We start from the raw sequence: 15,973 nt of genomic DNA, 5'->3' as shown, positions 1-15,973 counted from the left end.
AAACTCAGTGTTAAGAGAGAAAGAATCCAATTCTTTTTACATCCTAGCCCAGACTCCTGAAACAAGAATATATCTCTCTTCTGCTGTATCTTTATCACATTTGCTGTCCTTACTTTGCAGTGAATAGGGAATACTTCTGGGTGAACAGTTTCTTCTAATTTTATTAAAACCCTCATCTTAAAAAGAAATCAGAAACAGGATTAGTTGAAACATAATTTTTTAAGTTTTGTATTTCTGAATAAGCACCCTAATATTTATTTTAAAAAATACTGCAATACTTTGCTACTTGAAGAAGGTTAGAAAGGAAAATGATCACCAGGGCCCAGTCTTAAGGCTGTACGATCCATATTCACCATATGGGCTAACAGAATGGCTAGTAGCAGAAACAATTTTTATTGACATACCAGCCTTAGAAGGTCTTGCCATTCATTTTTTTAATAGCTTGAATATGTATTTGCTAGTGGAATAGCAATAACCATCGATCTCTGGAGTGGAAGGCTGGCTAGGACAAACACAGAGCACAGATGAGGACGGAGGACCAGGTCGGGTTCATTCTCAAAGACTGAGGATTTCTTCTCATTTGAACAAAACAGAATGAAGTTTTAGGTGTGAGTTGCTTGTTCTTCTTTCATGTTGTTATAGTTCTGCTCACAATAAAACCTTTGCTGATGCAGTTGTGTCCATTAGGTTATTTCCACACTGCTAACCAGTACAGTTTGCTTTATCGGTAACAGTTTTAATCGCGTACAGCCTAAGCTTGTGAAACCTGAGTTCCACTGCCACCGCTGCTAGAAGTGCTCATGTGCCTGCTGTCAGGTACCAGGCACCAGAAATAATTATACAGAAACTCATAGTTCCTAATAGTTCCTACTGGTGGACCAAAACCAATATGACAAACTAGCATACAGACTACTTCTAATGACCTAAAAGAAAACATGGAAAGGAGTAATAGCCAGAGTGAATTTTATAAAAACACATCATAGCAAATCAAACCAGTTTCTTTCTTCCACAAGGTAACAGAGAGGAGAAGCAATACATGCCATATACCTTGGCTTATATAAGACTTGACACTATACTGCATAGAGTTCCAGTAACCAAACTAAGGAATATTTGGATGAAAAAAAGCAGTTGCCGGCGTAATGGGAAAACTCTACTTGGGAATTCATTAACAGTGGTTCAGGTACATCCTGAAAAGGACTGAGTAATGCTCTGCAGAGTTCAGTCCTAAGGGAGTGGTACTATTAGATATTTTCTTTAATGATCTAGAAGATTGAAAAGAAAATGTGCTGATTACATTTGAAGACACCAATAAGCTGATAGCGTACATTGGGAAACAGGATTAGAGTTCAATGGGATCCTGATACACAGGGAAATGCTATAAAAAAGAAAAGATACTGTTTAATAAGGGCAAATGCCAGACCATGAACTTGGGTAAGAACTATTAACTGCGCAAATATAGGAAAAGGAACAAAGGGCTAAGTTAGAGCTCTGCAGGAGTATATTTAGAATTGTTGTGAATCATAGCTTCAATAGGAATCAAAAGGATTGTGTAAAGGCAAATACCATACGATTAATCACCCACAATGATTAATAAACTGTCATAGCTAATAAGACATTTCAAGTAATCCTGCTCCTTTCAGCACTGACCTCTGCTGAAGTGCAGCAACATTGAGCGTTGAGCAATGAAGTCCAAGGAAGATAGGAGTTACTTGGACAGCTTCCAGAGGAAAAAAGTTCTGGGAAGAGCAGTGAGAATGAAGAGACATCTGAAAAATAGGTGAAGAGGAAAATTTGGGTGAGCTGGAGTATTATTACTTGTTGCCTCATTACTTTCAGGATGACAATTAAGGTTTCAGGTTTCAAACTTTGTTGAATCCTCCCACAGGAAAATGAAACTACTCATATGCCCTACAAAGTCCTGTCATCAGGATTTAAAGGCTTTTCTCGTTTCTCAGAACCACTGCAAGTGACAGTGAAACAGCTTACAATGTGGCCACGTTGCTTATCCCAGTTTTTCACAATTCTCAACGGATCCCCTTCCTCATCCTCTGCCAAAAAATCAATGGCGTTCTTTTACTTCACTTTCTAGCTTTAGAGTCTCTAGGAAACTCTTATTTCACATCTTCAAGCCTTTCACAACTACCACAACACCTAGAAATGTCTTTTTTATGTGCTCTTTTGAATCCAGGACTTTGTCTCTTGCATCTTTGGGACTTGTGTCTTTGGGTCTTAGAAAATATGACAGATACTGATAATATTGCCAGCAGTGATGGTCCCTGGCTTCTGACCCAGCACCCATTGAACAGGTATTCACTGCTCAAAGCGATTGTTTCAAGCGATCCCTGAGCTCAAGCATTGTGTCTGGTTTGCGTTCATTTCACACAACAGCCAGAGTTGGCTTCTTTGTCTTGAAGGAAGGACACATGAGAGGCAGAGAACAATTAAAAACTTCAGCTTCAGCTCCTTCTTCATACTAGTTGCCTTCAGTTTGTAAACTGTATTCAATGTCCTGTGAAGCCTCCAGAAATGTGAGATACTCATTTAATCTGCAGAGCATGTGTCACACAATCCCACTTGCCTGGTGGGAAAGAGAGAGGACGCACCCTGGTCCCTTGCTTGTCATGCCACTGTTTCTAGCTAAATAGCTACCCCTCAGAGAGAGCCCATCATAGCAGGGGTGATTTCTATGGCATGGACACACACCTGGGAAGAGCCATATTATTTTCACAGCATATGGAAGAGGCGTTAGTAGGCTGTGCAGTTTTCAGCGGCTAATGTTACACAAACTACATCACTCTGTTGTTCTGGTGCCTTGATTGTCTGGAACAGGGATCTGACAGGAGGCATTCACGGCCCAGGTTTCCTCCTCAAGATAAGCAAGGTGTGGGCTGAGAAGGGATGGGGCTAGCTTGATCTTATCCTGACATAGCCTTGCCGTCTGGCCAGTGCCATGCCTGGGCCCAGGGGCTGGGAGTGCTCCCAGCTTCCACAGTATAGACACAACTACTAAGACTTGAGTTTATCTGGAAATAAATCATTAGATTAACAGGAAAATCTGGGTATGTAAACATCACTCTGGGCATCCAAGCTTCAGACACCACCAAAATGCATGAAATATGGCCATTCAGCTGCAATATACTCTGGAAAAAGTCTTCAGTGCCTCAACAACTAAACGCCAGTGAATACCATCCTTTACTGCTAGCCTTCTATTCCTTGGGATGGATAAGGACTGATATACCAGGGGCAGGGAAGGGGAAGAGGGGACGAAGGGTGTGCAGTTCCCCACCGACAGTCACCGTGTGATGCACTCTCCTGATTGCTTTCTAGCTGAAAAAACATGTGCTTCTATCATTCACGTAATGGCTATCTCTGCCCTAGATGCATGTTAAGCACCTGTATCCCCTGATATTTTGCTCCCATGCCACTTCTAACTGTTCAAGGGTGGTAAAATAAGTATGGCCCCTTCCTGTCTCACATAGCTTCTTCGTCAGTGCTTCAGTTATCCATCTCTTCCCTCCAGGGCCATTTTACCATCGTGGCTCTTAACAGACTCAGCTTCCTCCTTTCAACCATTTATCAGCATAATCATTATTCAGCTATAATTAAGAAGTTACATCAAATCCCCTCACCAATGACCAGCCACCATGTCCTAACTCGTGTTTTCCCATGACAACAATCTTTCTACAGTGCTTGCCTTTCCGTGGTCTCCAGAGTGATTCAAGCTGCCTTCCAAAGCCTTGGATTTTCACATTTTCATGGTGATTTCTTGGCCCAGGGTTTTAAAGAAACTCATCGGACACAGGTTTGCATTCTGTCTTTGCCACTTGCAGCATATTATTCTATACTGTGAAAAAAGTGGAATAGATCCAGTACTTGGCATCTATTAAGCATCTATATTCCAACTAACAATTAATTAGGATTAAGGGTTCTTGAAAGCGTATCTTATAGCTGAAGAAAATAATTACCAACTATTAATCACATACTTCTTTCAGATACTTAAAAACTAATTGTATGCATTTTCCAAATGATCTGAGGAGACTTGTGAAACATTTAAATTTCATTATACCCTAGAATCAATTGAGAAATGTCCAAGTTTCTCATAGGCAAACTAATGCTTTACTGCAACACTTCTGTTGCTCTACTCATGCTAGTGTTTAAAACACAACTTTTACCTCTCAGCACCCCAAATGTAGTTTACTGCTGCATAGCAAGGCAAGCAAGCTGTATCAACAGGACTTTTTTGTAGATTGTAGAACTATACCCCCATGTCAGTGAACAGAAAAGAACACCAGTGTGGGATGCCATTGCTGGGGGAGGAGAGAGCTGATCAGGATCTCCTGCATCCAGTGTCACCTAAGACACTTGTCAGTGGAGGAGATTGTCAGGTGGGGCTACAGGCCTTTTAGTTTCTACTTAATGCCTCATAGATATGTGCCTGATGCTGTCATGCTGGTGAGAAAGGATGTATCAAAAGAGCACTCCTTCCCCATAATATACATTGAGAGGAACTCTTCTGCACATTGGCCATTTATATCTTTCAAGTGACCTAGATAGGAAGTTCCCTCTGATTTCACATCAAAAGATCAATCATAATGTTTCTGGGAAGTCAGTGATGAAGCTGAGTCTCTCTGGTTAGGCCTCCAGGTCTAGGAACATACTGTATTTCAAAATTCAATGTAATGAACCTAAGCATTAACATTTTATAACTTGTAATAATCCATTCTAAATCTGAAGGCTAATTAAACTAAACATACCAAACTTGCCTGCAACTAGAATTGGTTGTATGTCATTTGAATAGAAAAATTGCAAAAGATTATTTGCATATCCAGAAAAATTAACACTCACGAAAATATTCAATAATAAATAAAGTAAGTCTTAGGTTCTGAGTACTGGAACTCACGCACCAGAATAAAAAAAATGCAAATAATAATTATGCAAAACTTGTTTTAACTCCAGAAGGAGACTTATCAAATACCAAATCTGAAATACCAGAAAAAGAACAAAATACTTCTGGGTACAGTGTATGTATTTCGTAGGTTGCTGATATCAAAAGCATATACGGTAGTACTGTTTCTGAGTCTTTAGGTGCAATGTGTGGTACTCAGAGCATTGATTCAACATCTTTTTTATTTTCTGTTTTTCATCATGTGTAAACCACTGTTTGTCCTTCTCCCAAAACAAGTGTTTTATATGTACAGAATTATTTTACTAACCACTTAGATTGCTGAATCACTTATAAATGAAAATTAGTCCTCTGAGAGAATGACCATCTGTTTCGGCCTTTTATTCTCCATAATGAAACTAGAGTGAAGTGATTTTAACAAGGGAATTTTAACAGCCAAGTTGTTTCAACTTCTTCTGTTAAAAAAAAAAAATTAATCTTGAGTCTAAGCTATGCTTGAAGAAAATAAGTTATAATTAAGAGATTTTATTTATGTTTGTAGTATTAAATTGTTAGGAATAAGCATACTTCAGACAAGGTCCAATTAGCAGGGTGGTGTGATAGGTAAATATTGAATGGGACCACTGTGATCACCGTTCAGTTGAAAACAGGTCTGTCCTTGCAGACAATTTACATGCAGAAATGTTACAAGAAGATGGGGCACCACTCAGGAATATGCTCTGGTACATTATTTGCCACAGTTGTCACTATTCTTTAAAGGTTTTACGGTTACTTACTGACACAGATATTTGTGCTTAACAAGTGTTTGTAACACTTGTTGACTGCTTATCGTGTGCTGCTGTTGGGGGACTCTGACGAGGAGTTAGATATTGATATTTAGATTTAAATATCGATATTGAAAATTAGATATGGAGAGTCTGGGATGAGGGTCCTCTGTCTGCTTTCTCAACATAGACCTCTAAAGCAATAAGTTTCCAAGGAAGTCATGAGCTCAGACAAATTTCATTCTTCTGTTTTAAAAGCCTTATATGACACAGGACTGCCTCACCAGAAAAAAAAGAGAGTGTCTTGTGTCTTGCGTCTTGCAAGGTCCATAATGTGTGTAAGGGCACATGAATACATGAAACAAGAATTTTTAAAGCTAATCCCACTCCAAATCAACATAAAAATCAAATACACTTTAAGAAAGATTTTTAATGCCATAGCGTGTTGTGGTTCAACCCTGGTAGGCAGCTCAGTCCCACCCAGCCACTCACTCACTCCCCCTCTGGTGGGATGGGGGAGAGAATCGGAAGGGTAAAAGTGAGAAAACTCATGGGTTGAGATAAAGACAGTTTAATAGGTAAAGCAAAAGCTTCATGTGCAAGCAAAGCAAAAGAAGGAATTCATTCACTACTTCCCATTGGCAGGCAGGTGTTCAGCCATCTCCAGGAAAGCAAAGCTCTATCATACATAATGGTTACTTGGGAAGACAAACGCCATCACTCCGGAAGCCCCCCCCTCCTTCTTCTTCCCCCAGCTTTATATGCTGAGCATGATATCATATGGTATGGAATATCCCTCTGGTCAGTTGGGGTCAGCTGTCCTGGCTGTGTCCCCTCCCAACTTCTTGTGCACCCCCAGCCTACTCGCTGGTGGGGCAGCGTGAGAAACAGAAAAGGCCTTGATGCTGTGCAAGCACTGATCAGCAATAGGTAAAACACCCCTGTGTTATCAACACTGTTTTCTTCACAAATCACATACTAGGCTGCTGTAAAGAAAGTTAACTCCACCCCTGCCAGACCCTGTACAGAGTGATATCCAAACACAAATATGGAGATTTAATTGAAACAGATTACACACTGTTCCTTCAAGCACGCATATGTGTTAGATACATTATGCACTAATACATTGTGGGTATGACAGGTATGGATGGCAAACAGAATTAAAACAGATATCTAGGCCATTAACTAATAAAAACCATAATTAATAAAGAAAGAGTAATCAAAGTCAAATTATTCATTATGAATTATAAACAGTTTAAGTCTGATTTAACTTTTCTGCATTTTCTTTGATCAGAATGAGATGAGACTTCTGTCAGATGTTCTAAAAAATTCCTGTTACTCAGAAGTGAATTCTTGATCTAAATACCGAAGAGAAATCTCCTTGAGTATAAATGACAAATTGAGTCAAATCTAATCTGTATGAAAGTGCCTTTAATCTGACACTTAGGTAGCTAAATTTCCTTTATAATCAACATTTTAGAAAAGAATGTTCCAGGCTGTTTCATTTAAGGCCGTTGTCTCCTGTATATTTTGGGCACAACAGATATGGTGATGGCCAGTGAGTGCTACTCAAGTTCGACACGCCTCTGACAAACATGAATTTAGGCAGATCAAAGCACTTTGAACTCTGTGGTGTTGACTGAGAGATGATTTGCCAAATGGACAGGTGAAAAGAAATAATGTGCAGCTCTTTGGTAGATGGCAGAAAGGTAAAGCAGATGGCAGACAGGCTTGCCCTTGGCAACTCAAGTGCAGAGCTTACTAACATCTGAAATGGGAAAGGGCCGTGAACATCTACGCCAGATTTCAGGCCGTGGCCCAGGACTGGCACTGCTGGCAGCGGGGATGGACAGGACATCTCCAGGGGCTGGAGACCCAGGCAGGGGCACCTCACCACCTGCAGTTTTCCTTGGGGCTGGCTGAAAAGCGAGAAAGGTAACCAGGGCCGAGGGCTGCTCTGGCTGAGCGGCGCTTGGCAAGGGCAGCTCTACCATACTCTTTCGGTACGATAGGTGCCCAGCAAGGTGGTGTCGAAATGATTTCTTCTGAACCACTGAGGTAACTTACTGAGGCCAATAAACTTGTTGCTGTCTGTGCCAGTGGCAGGAACCCCGGCATCCTCTACGCTCTGGCAAAAAGTCAGAGTGAACGGTGGCTAGGTTAAAGACTCAAACACTTTGTTCTCCTTTCAAATTATGAGCAAGGATGTACTACATGCCCCTTTGGACTGTGAGGGAATAGCTGATGCCAAAGCACCGTCTTACTCTGTCCGCCTTTTTCTGTCTATTAGCAATGATAAAGCTACAAGACTAATACCCTCTCTAATGAGACTGACAAGGAAAAGTCTGGTTATTGGGGGGGGGGGGAAGAAAAGAGAATGACTTTGGTAATTAATTCATTGTTGCTCAGAGATTCCAGTGGCATTGCTTAGAGTAACTCCTGCAGGGATAGTGTATTTGGTTGGTAAAACTAATAGCAATTTCATTAAGCTAACAGCTTCTAATGCTAATAATAATTCTGTTAAATCTTTATGGATATATTTGTCCTTGCCTTACTTTTCATTTTCCATTTATTGCAGATACACTTCACGGTCTCTTGTGTCTCAGATTAGTGTTCTGTATTGCCACAAGATGATTGTCGGGTCTTACTGTGCCTTTTTAGACTGTGAATTATCTGCCTCACACTGTTCTCAGGGACTTCAGTAAGAGTAGGAGTAGTCTTTATATCACTTTAAAATCTATGAATGAAATGTGTTTACCTATTTAAATTTTTGTTTATGAAGGCTTTTAGTTTTAGATGTATTTAAAGAATTTTAAAATAAGTAGAAAACAGGAGTGAAAAAGTGACTGAAATGTTACATTATGACAGAAATGTGACTAAAATGACTTGCCAAGGTCTTTCCAAATGAAAACTCTACCTTCCTCATTCAGCCTTCTCTGAGGCAGACATATAAACAGAGAGCTTTTGTCCAAAATTCAGTCCCTTTCCAACTTTGATCATCTGCTCCACTCTGCAAAACACTGTGAGCTGCAATGCAGCTAGTAACGCCGTACTGACTGCTATAGCAGCCTTTTATGTACATGGTACGTGAGGTCTGGCAATTCAGATCCTAGAGGAACACTTACTGGGAGCATCTCGCACAGATCAGTTGTGAAAAGGGAGGGGGAGGCAGCCATAGGTAGCAGCAGCCAGCTGATGCCAATGCTCCTGTGATGCTAACAGTGCAGCATCAGGAAGGGTGAAGAGGCAAATGGAGAGAAATAAAGGGAATAGTCAGACAAAAAATATTAGTTTTCATCGTAAGAGGTAAATGATTAGCACTAATGTAATTTCTGCCAGTTCTCAGGACTAAAATTAACCATGTGCATAGAATCATTTGTTTTCCAGCTAGTACGACAGTCTTAACCACCTTTTCCCAAAAACTGAGTACTGGATACAGCACAGTCATAAGCAAAAATGCAGACATCAAAAGAGTGCCTCTTGGAGGGATGCTTTCTAGTGTGAACAGGCAAGGAAAGCGATTTTTTGTTCAGTTAATACTTTAAATTTTTAGAACTGTCAGACCGTGGAGAAAAGAGGCAAGTCTCCAGTGAACTCTGCCCGACAACACTGCAAGTGTGTAACATTCAGCTAATGGTTCCCCTAGATTTCTACTGCTCGTTGTCTCATCGCATGCATGCATATCCAAGTATCTGTTTGACACAGTAAGGCCCGGACTGAATAGTTTTGCTGTTAGGTATTCAGTAGCTTGTATAGAAATGGTTAGTGGGCTCTGTCCAAACCCTAGTGAATAGGCAGATCATACCCACGTTACTGAAACACTACAACATCGGGCATCTTCAGGGTTGGTTCACCAAAGAAACTTAAACATCAGGGTGTCCCTTCATCCCTTGATGTGATTTCCCAGCTGCAGGGAAAGCTGACTAATATCAGGGAAGGCTGAACTGCCACGGAACACTTTGTGTAATCTGTGGTTATGGAGTCTTTATTCTCCATGGCTGAATATTTTACAGACACTAGATTTACTCTTATTTTCCCAAAAAGTTATTGTATATCTTTTTTACACATTTGTGTAAAATTAATTTTTCCTTAGTATCACAGTACCACCTGTGCACTTGAGTTATTTCTTAATTTACTTTGCTGGGGAAAGATGAAATAGCCTGGGGCAATTATTTGCTCCTTCAGGAACTGTTAATGAATCACATTTGTACATACTTCCTTTCCCTTTGAAAACAAAACCTTCTGATTTTTGATGGGGGCATGCGAGCGAGTCCCATGTTAGGTGCAAAGAGAATTTGTGAAGACTGATACAGTGACTGATGTTCTTCACAGCATTAGATTTGATAACAAAAATGTTAAACTGAACGTACATGTTGATAATGCAAAAAGTATCTTCTTCCTTCATAGGTGGACTCATTTAGGTTCTCATCAGAGATGCTGCAGTGGTTCAGCACTACACAAATTCTAATTAAAAATGTTGGGAAAAAAGTTATTTTGTGTTCTTTAAGAATGTACTTGTCAGGGTGTTAGGAATAGGTTTAAAATTATAAATTGCCGTTGCATTGGTATGCTTCTTTGTCTGAACAATTTTGCTGCAGATTAGAGTTCACAGACATATACAGCATTTCTATTTGCTGGCTTCGTATTAGATTTGGCAAGAACTACTGCTCTGAAAAAAATTATCCAGGCAAAATTGTGATGAAGAGATATAACAGATCCATATGTGAGAAGGATGATAGGACTGCCGATGAAAGCTGTAGTGGCTCAGTGGAGCCATCCTGTGTAAGTATGTTTAAATTATACTTATATGACTATATATAAATTTCATCTAAATACTCTTATTTTCCTGAAGCTACAATGTGCAAAATAAACCTAACAAAGGCAGGCCAGGTATTTTTTTAATCTATTTCTAGAAATAAATGTAGATGGACAGCCAAAACAAACTCACAGATTTATGTGATGATTCTACCAAATGACATTATTTTTGCACAAGAACGCTTTTAAATTGATAGTTTTAGCACTCGGGCAAAGCAATGGTCCTGTGTGATGTTTAGACTAGAAAGCCAAGGCAGAAGTGGGGCAGAGATTTGAGGCAAACTTCAGAAAAGAGGCAAACCAGAGACTAGGAGCTCATGGCAAGTTATGGACATAAATGTACAGAAGAAGCCAACAATCGGGAGGAGGGTTGGATCATGAAGCAAAGACATGTGGCAGATCTGGTATAGAAAGACAGGCTGGAGCAAAAGTGGAGAGAGCCACTATTCTGGCTGCAAAAAGTTTACATGTCTTTCAGCAGGCCACCTTCCCTCCACTTGCAGGGAGACCATTCAAGTCTTTCTTTTCGGGTCACCACAGTGGTATCATGGCTCATGGAGAATTATTCATCCAAAGGGATTACTAGTAGCTGTGGCTGCACAAACCATATTTGCAATACTCAACACAAGAATAGCTTGAGTGTTGAAAGAGGTCATTGTCTAGGGACAAACCCTAGGCTCTAAGGAGGAGGAATGTGGAGGGATGGGCTTAAATGATCCGATGGAGAAAAAAGGCTTTTGGCATTCTCCATTCAGACCTATATTGCTAGTAAGTTAGTAAAGATGTTAAATTTGGACTTACCTATTTTATTTTGCATGATAGCATCTGGAGGACTTTATTACCTAGTTCTGCATGTGAATGTGGAGAAGTTTGGTGAAGGAAAATATGATCTGGAATCCAAGAATATCTCAAGGTTAAATTCTCTTTGAAGGAACAGGAATCATGATAAAGAATCCAAAAATATATGCTGTTCCCAAATGAGAAACCAAGAGCTCATTTTATTAGCCACACTCTTTTGGTCAAGGGATAGCCTAGAAATTTAAAAAAAAAAAAAACAAGTGTAAATTATTGCATTGTTGGAAGGAGCAAAATGCTAATTAGCATATGTATCTACAAAGTCTTAAAATTAAACAAACACACACCAGAACAGAGTGAAAACAAACAGATACAAGATCAGGCATATTAACATCTTCTTGGGAAAAGGATCATTTCAGATTAAACCAAAATGAGTTGACCACATATTGTATTTAATAGACTAATGCAGTTGTCACTGTCAAAATAAGAAAGATATTATGTAAATACTAAAACATCAATTAACACTTTTTTTTCCAAATACGAGAAAACTATTTGCCACAGTGGTTCACACTGTGCTTTTCCCAAAGAACTTTCACTAGAAAGAAATGGAAACAAATGGTGAACATTTCACTTGCTTGAAAGTCTAGATTCTAGAAAGGTGAAAGTCTAGAAAGTGCCCTTTTCCATCTACTCAGTTCTGATTAATTGTTTACTTTTGGATTGTGTAGCTGGCATTTTATGGAACATCTTTATAGATACAACAGATATACTAATTTGTTGAGCTGAATCAAGAATAAAAAGATTTTTTTTTTCAGTTGGATTTTATTTTAAGCCCATTGAATGAACTAAATATCAGTTGCATGAAAAAGTCCCATAAAATTAAAATACTGTTCCAAGTACTTAATAAGAACTTGTGAGGATAGTTGTGTTTTGCACAGTGTTGAGTCTTTGCTGTGAGCAACAGGTATTTTCTCTTTGCCTTGGCCTCTAGTTATCATTACTCTTTGTGCAATATTGTTCTAATACTGTGCTGAAATACCTGAAAGGATGAATTCCCAGCATGGTGGTTAATAATCTGTGTTCCATGACTAATATTTATTTGCAAATAAAATTAATTACATTCACAGTATCTCCAGTTCTACCACCCCTTGTTCTGTACTGCAAATATGATTGCAAGAACATAATATCTCATACATCTCTGACTGGCAATGTTGGTATATGAACGAAAGAACAGTATTACAGAATCAAATGAAACTAAAATAAACCACTTTGAAGATAGTAACTTTTTCAATATGACAAAGTAATTTATCTGCTGTACCTTGATTCCAGCCTTCAGGATATGACTAATGCGGTCATATCATGATAATGTGTCTGTCAAACAGCACTACCACCAAACTATTAGTCTTGTAGTTGAAATGGCCAGGAGTTTTTACCTCCTTCTGAGGTGCAAATGATCAAGAACATGTTTCAAACAGGCCATTCTGGTAAAAGCACATCAGTCACAAAATATAAAACTGGTGTTTGGGCTGCCTTTCATCAGAACACTTGCTGCTGTCTTCCTTATTAGGTAAAAAGCTTGAGCTGAAGTATCCTGGCCTAGAAATGATGAAGAACTGGTTGAGAAAATGCCTATGTTTTTACAAAGTATGAATACAGTAAAGCCATGAATTTTAGATTTAAAAAACTCTTTAAGATTTTATAAAGGTGTGGAAGACAACATAGACTGAATAGCTTATGCTGTGAGCATAAAATGAATGCATGACATGAAAATGCATGTAAACTTGGTGTTCACAATTTTGGACTGGATGCCACTTTGTTCAGTGCCTAAATCCCTTAACATTTGGACTTTACTTTTAACATGCTGGAAGTACATCGAATTCATGTGAGTCTGTCAATTAGGATCTTTCAAGAGACATTTGTTATTGACACTTTAAGAGTCCCAAATTTTTTCAGTGCCAATTCAAACAAATTTGTCTGACAACAGATGAAAACTACTGGTTAAAAAGAGAAACTCACTGAAATAGTCAATCATTTCTATTTGTAGGCCTCTTCAATAGACTGCTTCAGTAGAGTTTGGCTGCTCTACTTTCTCTCCATGCCAAAATGGTATTTCAGGCTTGTTGTATATTTAGTGGGCCTATTTACTTACAGTGTAACCCTACAGTACTCATCAACATTTGATTTCAGCCCAACCGGAGTCAGTTCAGATCACTGTGGTATGTCTTTCTATTAAGATTCAGGCTAGCAATACAGACTGTGATCTATTTTGTCAACAACTGGCAGTTGCTATTAATGATACCTGGAAAGACCAGTCATCATTACTTTGGATTATACTAATAGGTGCATAGAAAGTGATTAGGGCATCCAGCCAGTTACACTGGAGAAACCTGACATGAGGAAGAGTAGATATAGACAGCAGTTGTTGGGATTCATATTTCCCAGTGATACGATGATTATTGACTTCTTCTTCCATTACCTCAATTTTGATCAAGAGAGTTGGTACCAATTTGAACAGTTGCATTTGGATTGCTATTGGTCATTAGAAGTCATTGGTGATTAACACACTTTAGTTTATGAACAGACAGAAAAACTGATACTGGCAACAGTTTTCTGCTGGTAAAAAAGTTTGCCCAATCTTGATATTCTGGTAGATAAAGTTACAGATTTTAATGGAGAGATCATATAAGAGTCTAGCTGTCAGGCAGCTACCTGCTTTCTGACATTCCCACAGTCTGAATTTTCAGTTTCTTTTAATTTTTAACAATATTATTTCAGACCACCTGTGCTGACAAATGCCCAGTAGACCTATCAAACATCATATGTGAGTGTATACTGCCATACAGTAAGTGTCATTATAGATGTCTATTAAGAAAAAAAGAAAGATCATCTGGTTTCAAGTTTAGAATACTGTCAACTCATTGCTCAGAAAAGATTGTGTTCAACTTGGAATGCCATCTGAAAGCCAAAGATAATTTCTGTAGCTTTTATTAAAGTGAACGACATCCATGACAGGCAGAGTGGCAGGCTGCAAGATCTACTGGCTCAATGGAAAAATCTCTTTGAAGCAACTCATTTATACTATCATGCCTCCTATGTGAGCAGGAAGCTTCCCTCAGCCAGAAAGAACGTGAGATCACAGCCCGCTCCCAGAAATCTGGTAAGGTACCAGAGCTGGTAAGATCATTGCTGGTGACAGATAAGTTTCATGGTTTGTCTGCAAAGGCTCTTAAGTTCAGTGGGTACTCTGTCTTCCGCAGGACTCAAGAAAGGTTCTGCTCAAAAATGAGGTGCAGCATCCACAGAAGCCTTATTCTTTGGTCAATTACAGTGAGTGTCTTTGCTTCTGTATTCATGCCTCAGTCAGCAGTGCACCTTGAGGTATGAGTATGGAGTATTTGGTGTGGATTTAAACCAGATGTTTTGCCTTTGACTGGGTTCCTATGTTACAGATGTTTTCAGAGGAAATAACTGAGTTTAGTGAGCCATGTCCAGTTCTTTTTGTCTGTCTCTGGCAGGCACTTGATTCAGCACATCAAGCAAGCCTAGAAGACCTGAGGAAGTGACTCAAAATCCCAAGGAAGAAGTAATACTGATGAAAGAATCCCCTGAAGGAATGGAAAGCTCTGTTTGGATGAATGACAGCTAAATGACATTTTTCCTCAGTTTCCATGGGTAGCACAGTCAAGTCCTGCCCATTCTGACTGTTCACTATTAACACTGCTCAGCTGATGGACACGTTGGGAGAAACAGCTGTTTGTGGTATTGTGTTGTACACAATTCTGCTTAAAGAAGATCTTAGACACGCTGATGGCATTTGCCTTGTTCTCTCAGCATGGTGAATGTCTGCAGCTGACAGTCAAACTAGTCAAGCAAAAAGCAATGTGTAGTGGAGGAGAAATCATGAATCAGAGTGTGGACATATTCTATTTATATCTTTCCTGTTAGAGATACATGTTCCAGGAACAGAGAGGGGCAAATGCTACTTATAAACCCTTTTTCAGTATCTCTGGTGGTCCTATTTCAATGCTTAAGTCCCTGGCTGAAGCATGAAGTGTTATCAGAGTGAGCTGCTGCTCGTGCAGCTTCTTTTTAACAACTGCTGTCTCGTACTTTCCATAACGTAAATCATAAAAGCAAAAATGGATAACAACTTCCAGCCTGTCTTCCCAAGATTGAAGATTTGTCCTCAAAAAGAACTTGGACACCAATATGTAACAGTGCCATCTGGTGTTATCAACAATGACAATAATATTAAAGTTGGGATGTTCTTGCTAATTTCCACTTTAGTGTGGTCATTATTTAACATTTTATACGAACTTGTTTCTTTTCTTTGAAAGCAGTAGACAAATAGATGGATAACACTTTTCCTTAACTAATCTTGAATATTCCAATATGACATATTTTAAAACACTGGTTGTGTCTTGACACGTAGAAAATAATGGTGCAAACTTACAAGCTAATTAAATAGAAAGAAAAAGGTTGCATGTATGTGACAGAGACAGAGAAGGCAAAACAGATGACATGGTATCAAACCTGATTCCTTTTCAAATTAGCAGTAAATTCACTGGCTGTGTTACACTTTCAATCAGAGTATGGGAGGGAGAATGGAGCAGCAAAATTTTTGCTCTGCTTTTACCAGAAAAATGGCTGTATGAAACAAGAAATTGTCAATGTGTGTGGAAGCAATACTTTTTAA

The sequence above is a fragment of the Gymnogyps californianus genome, chromosome 1, assembly GCF_018139145.2.
Source record: "Gymnogyps californianus isolate 813 chromosome 1, ASM1813914v2, whole genome shotgun sequence".
Taxonomy (NCBI): Eukaryota; Metazoa; Chordata; class Aves; order Accipitriformes; family Cathartidae; genus Gymnogyps; species Gymnogyps californianus.
This window is presented reverse-complemented; position numbering follows the sequence as displayed.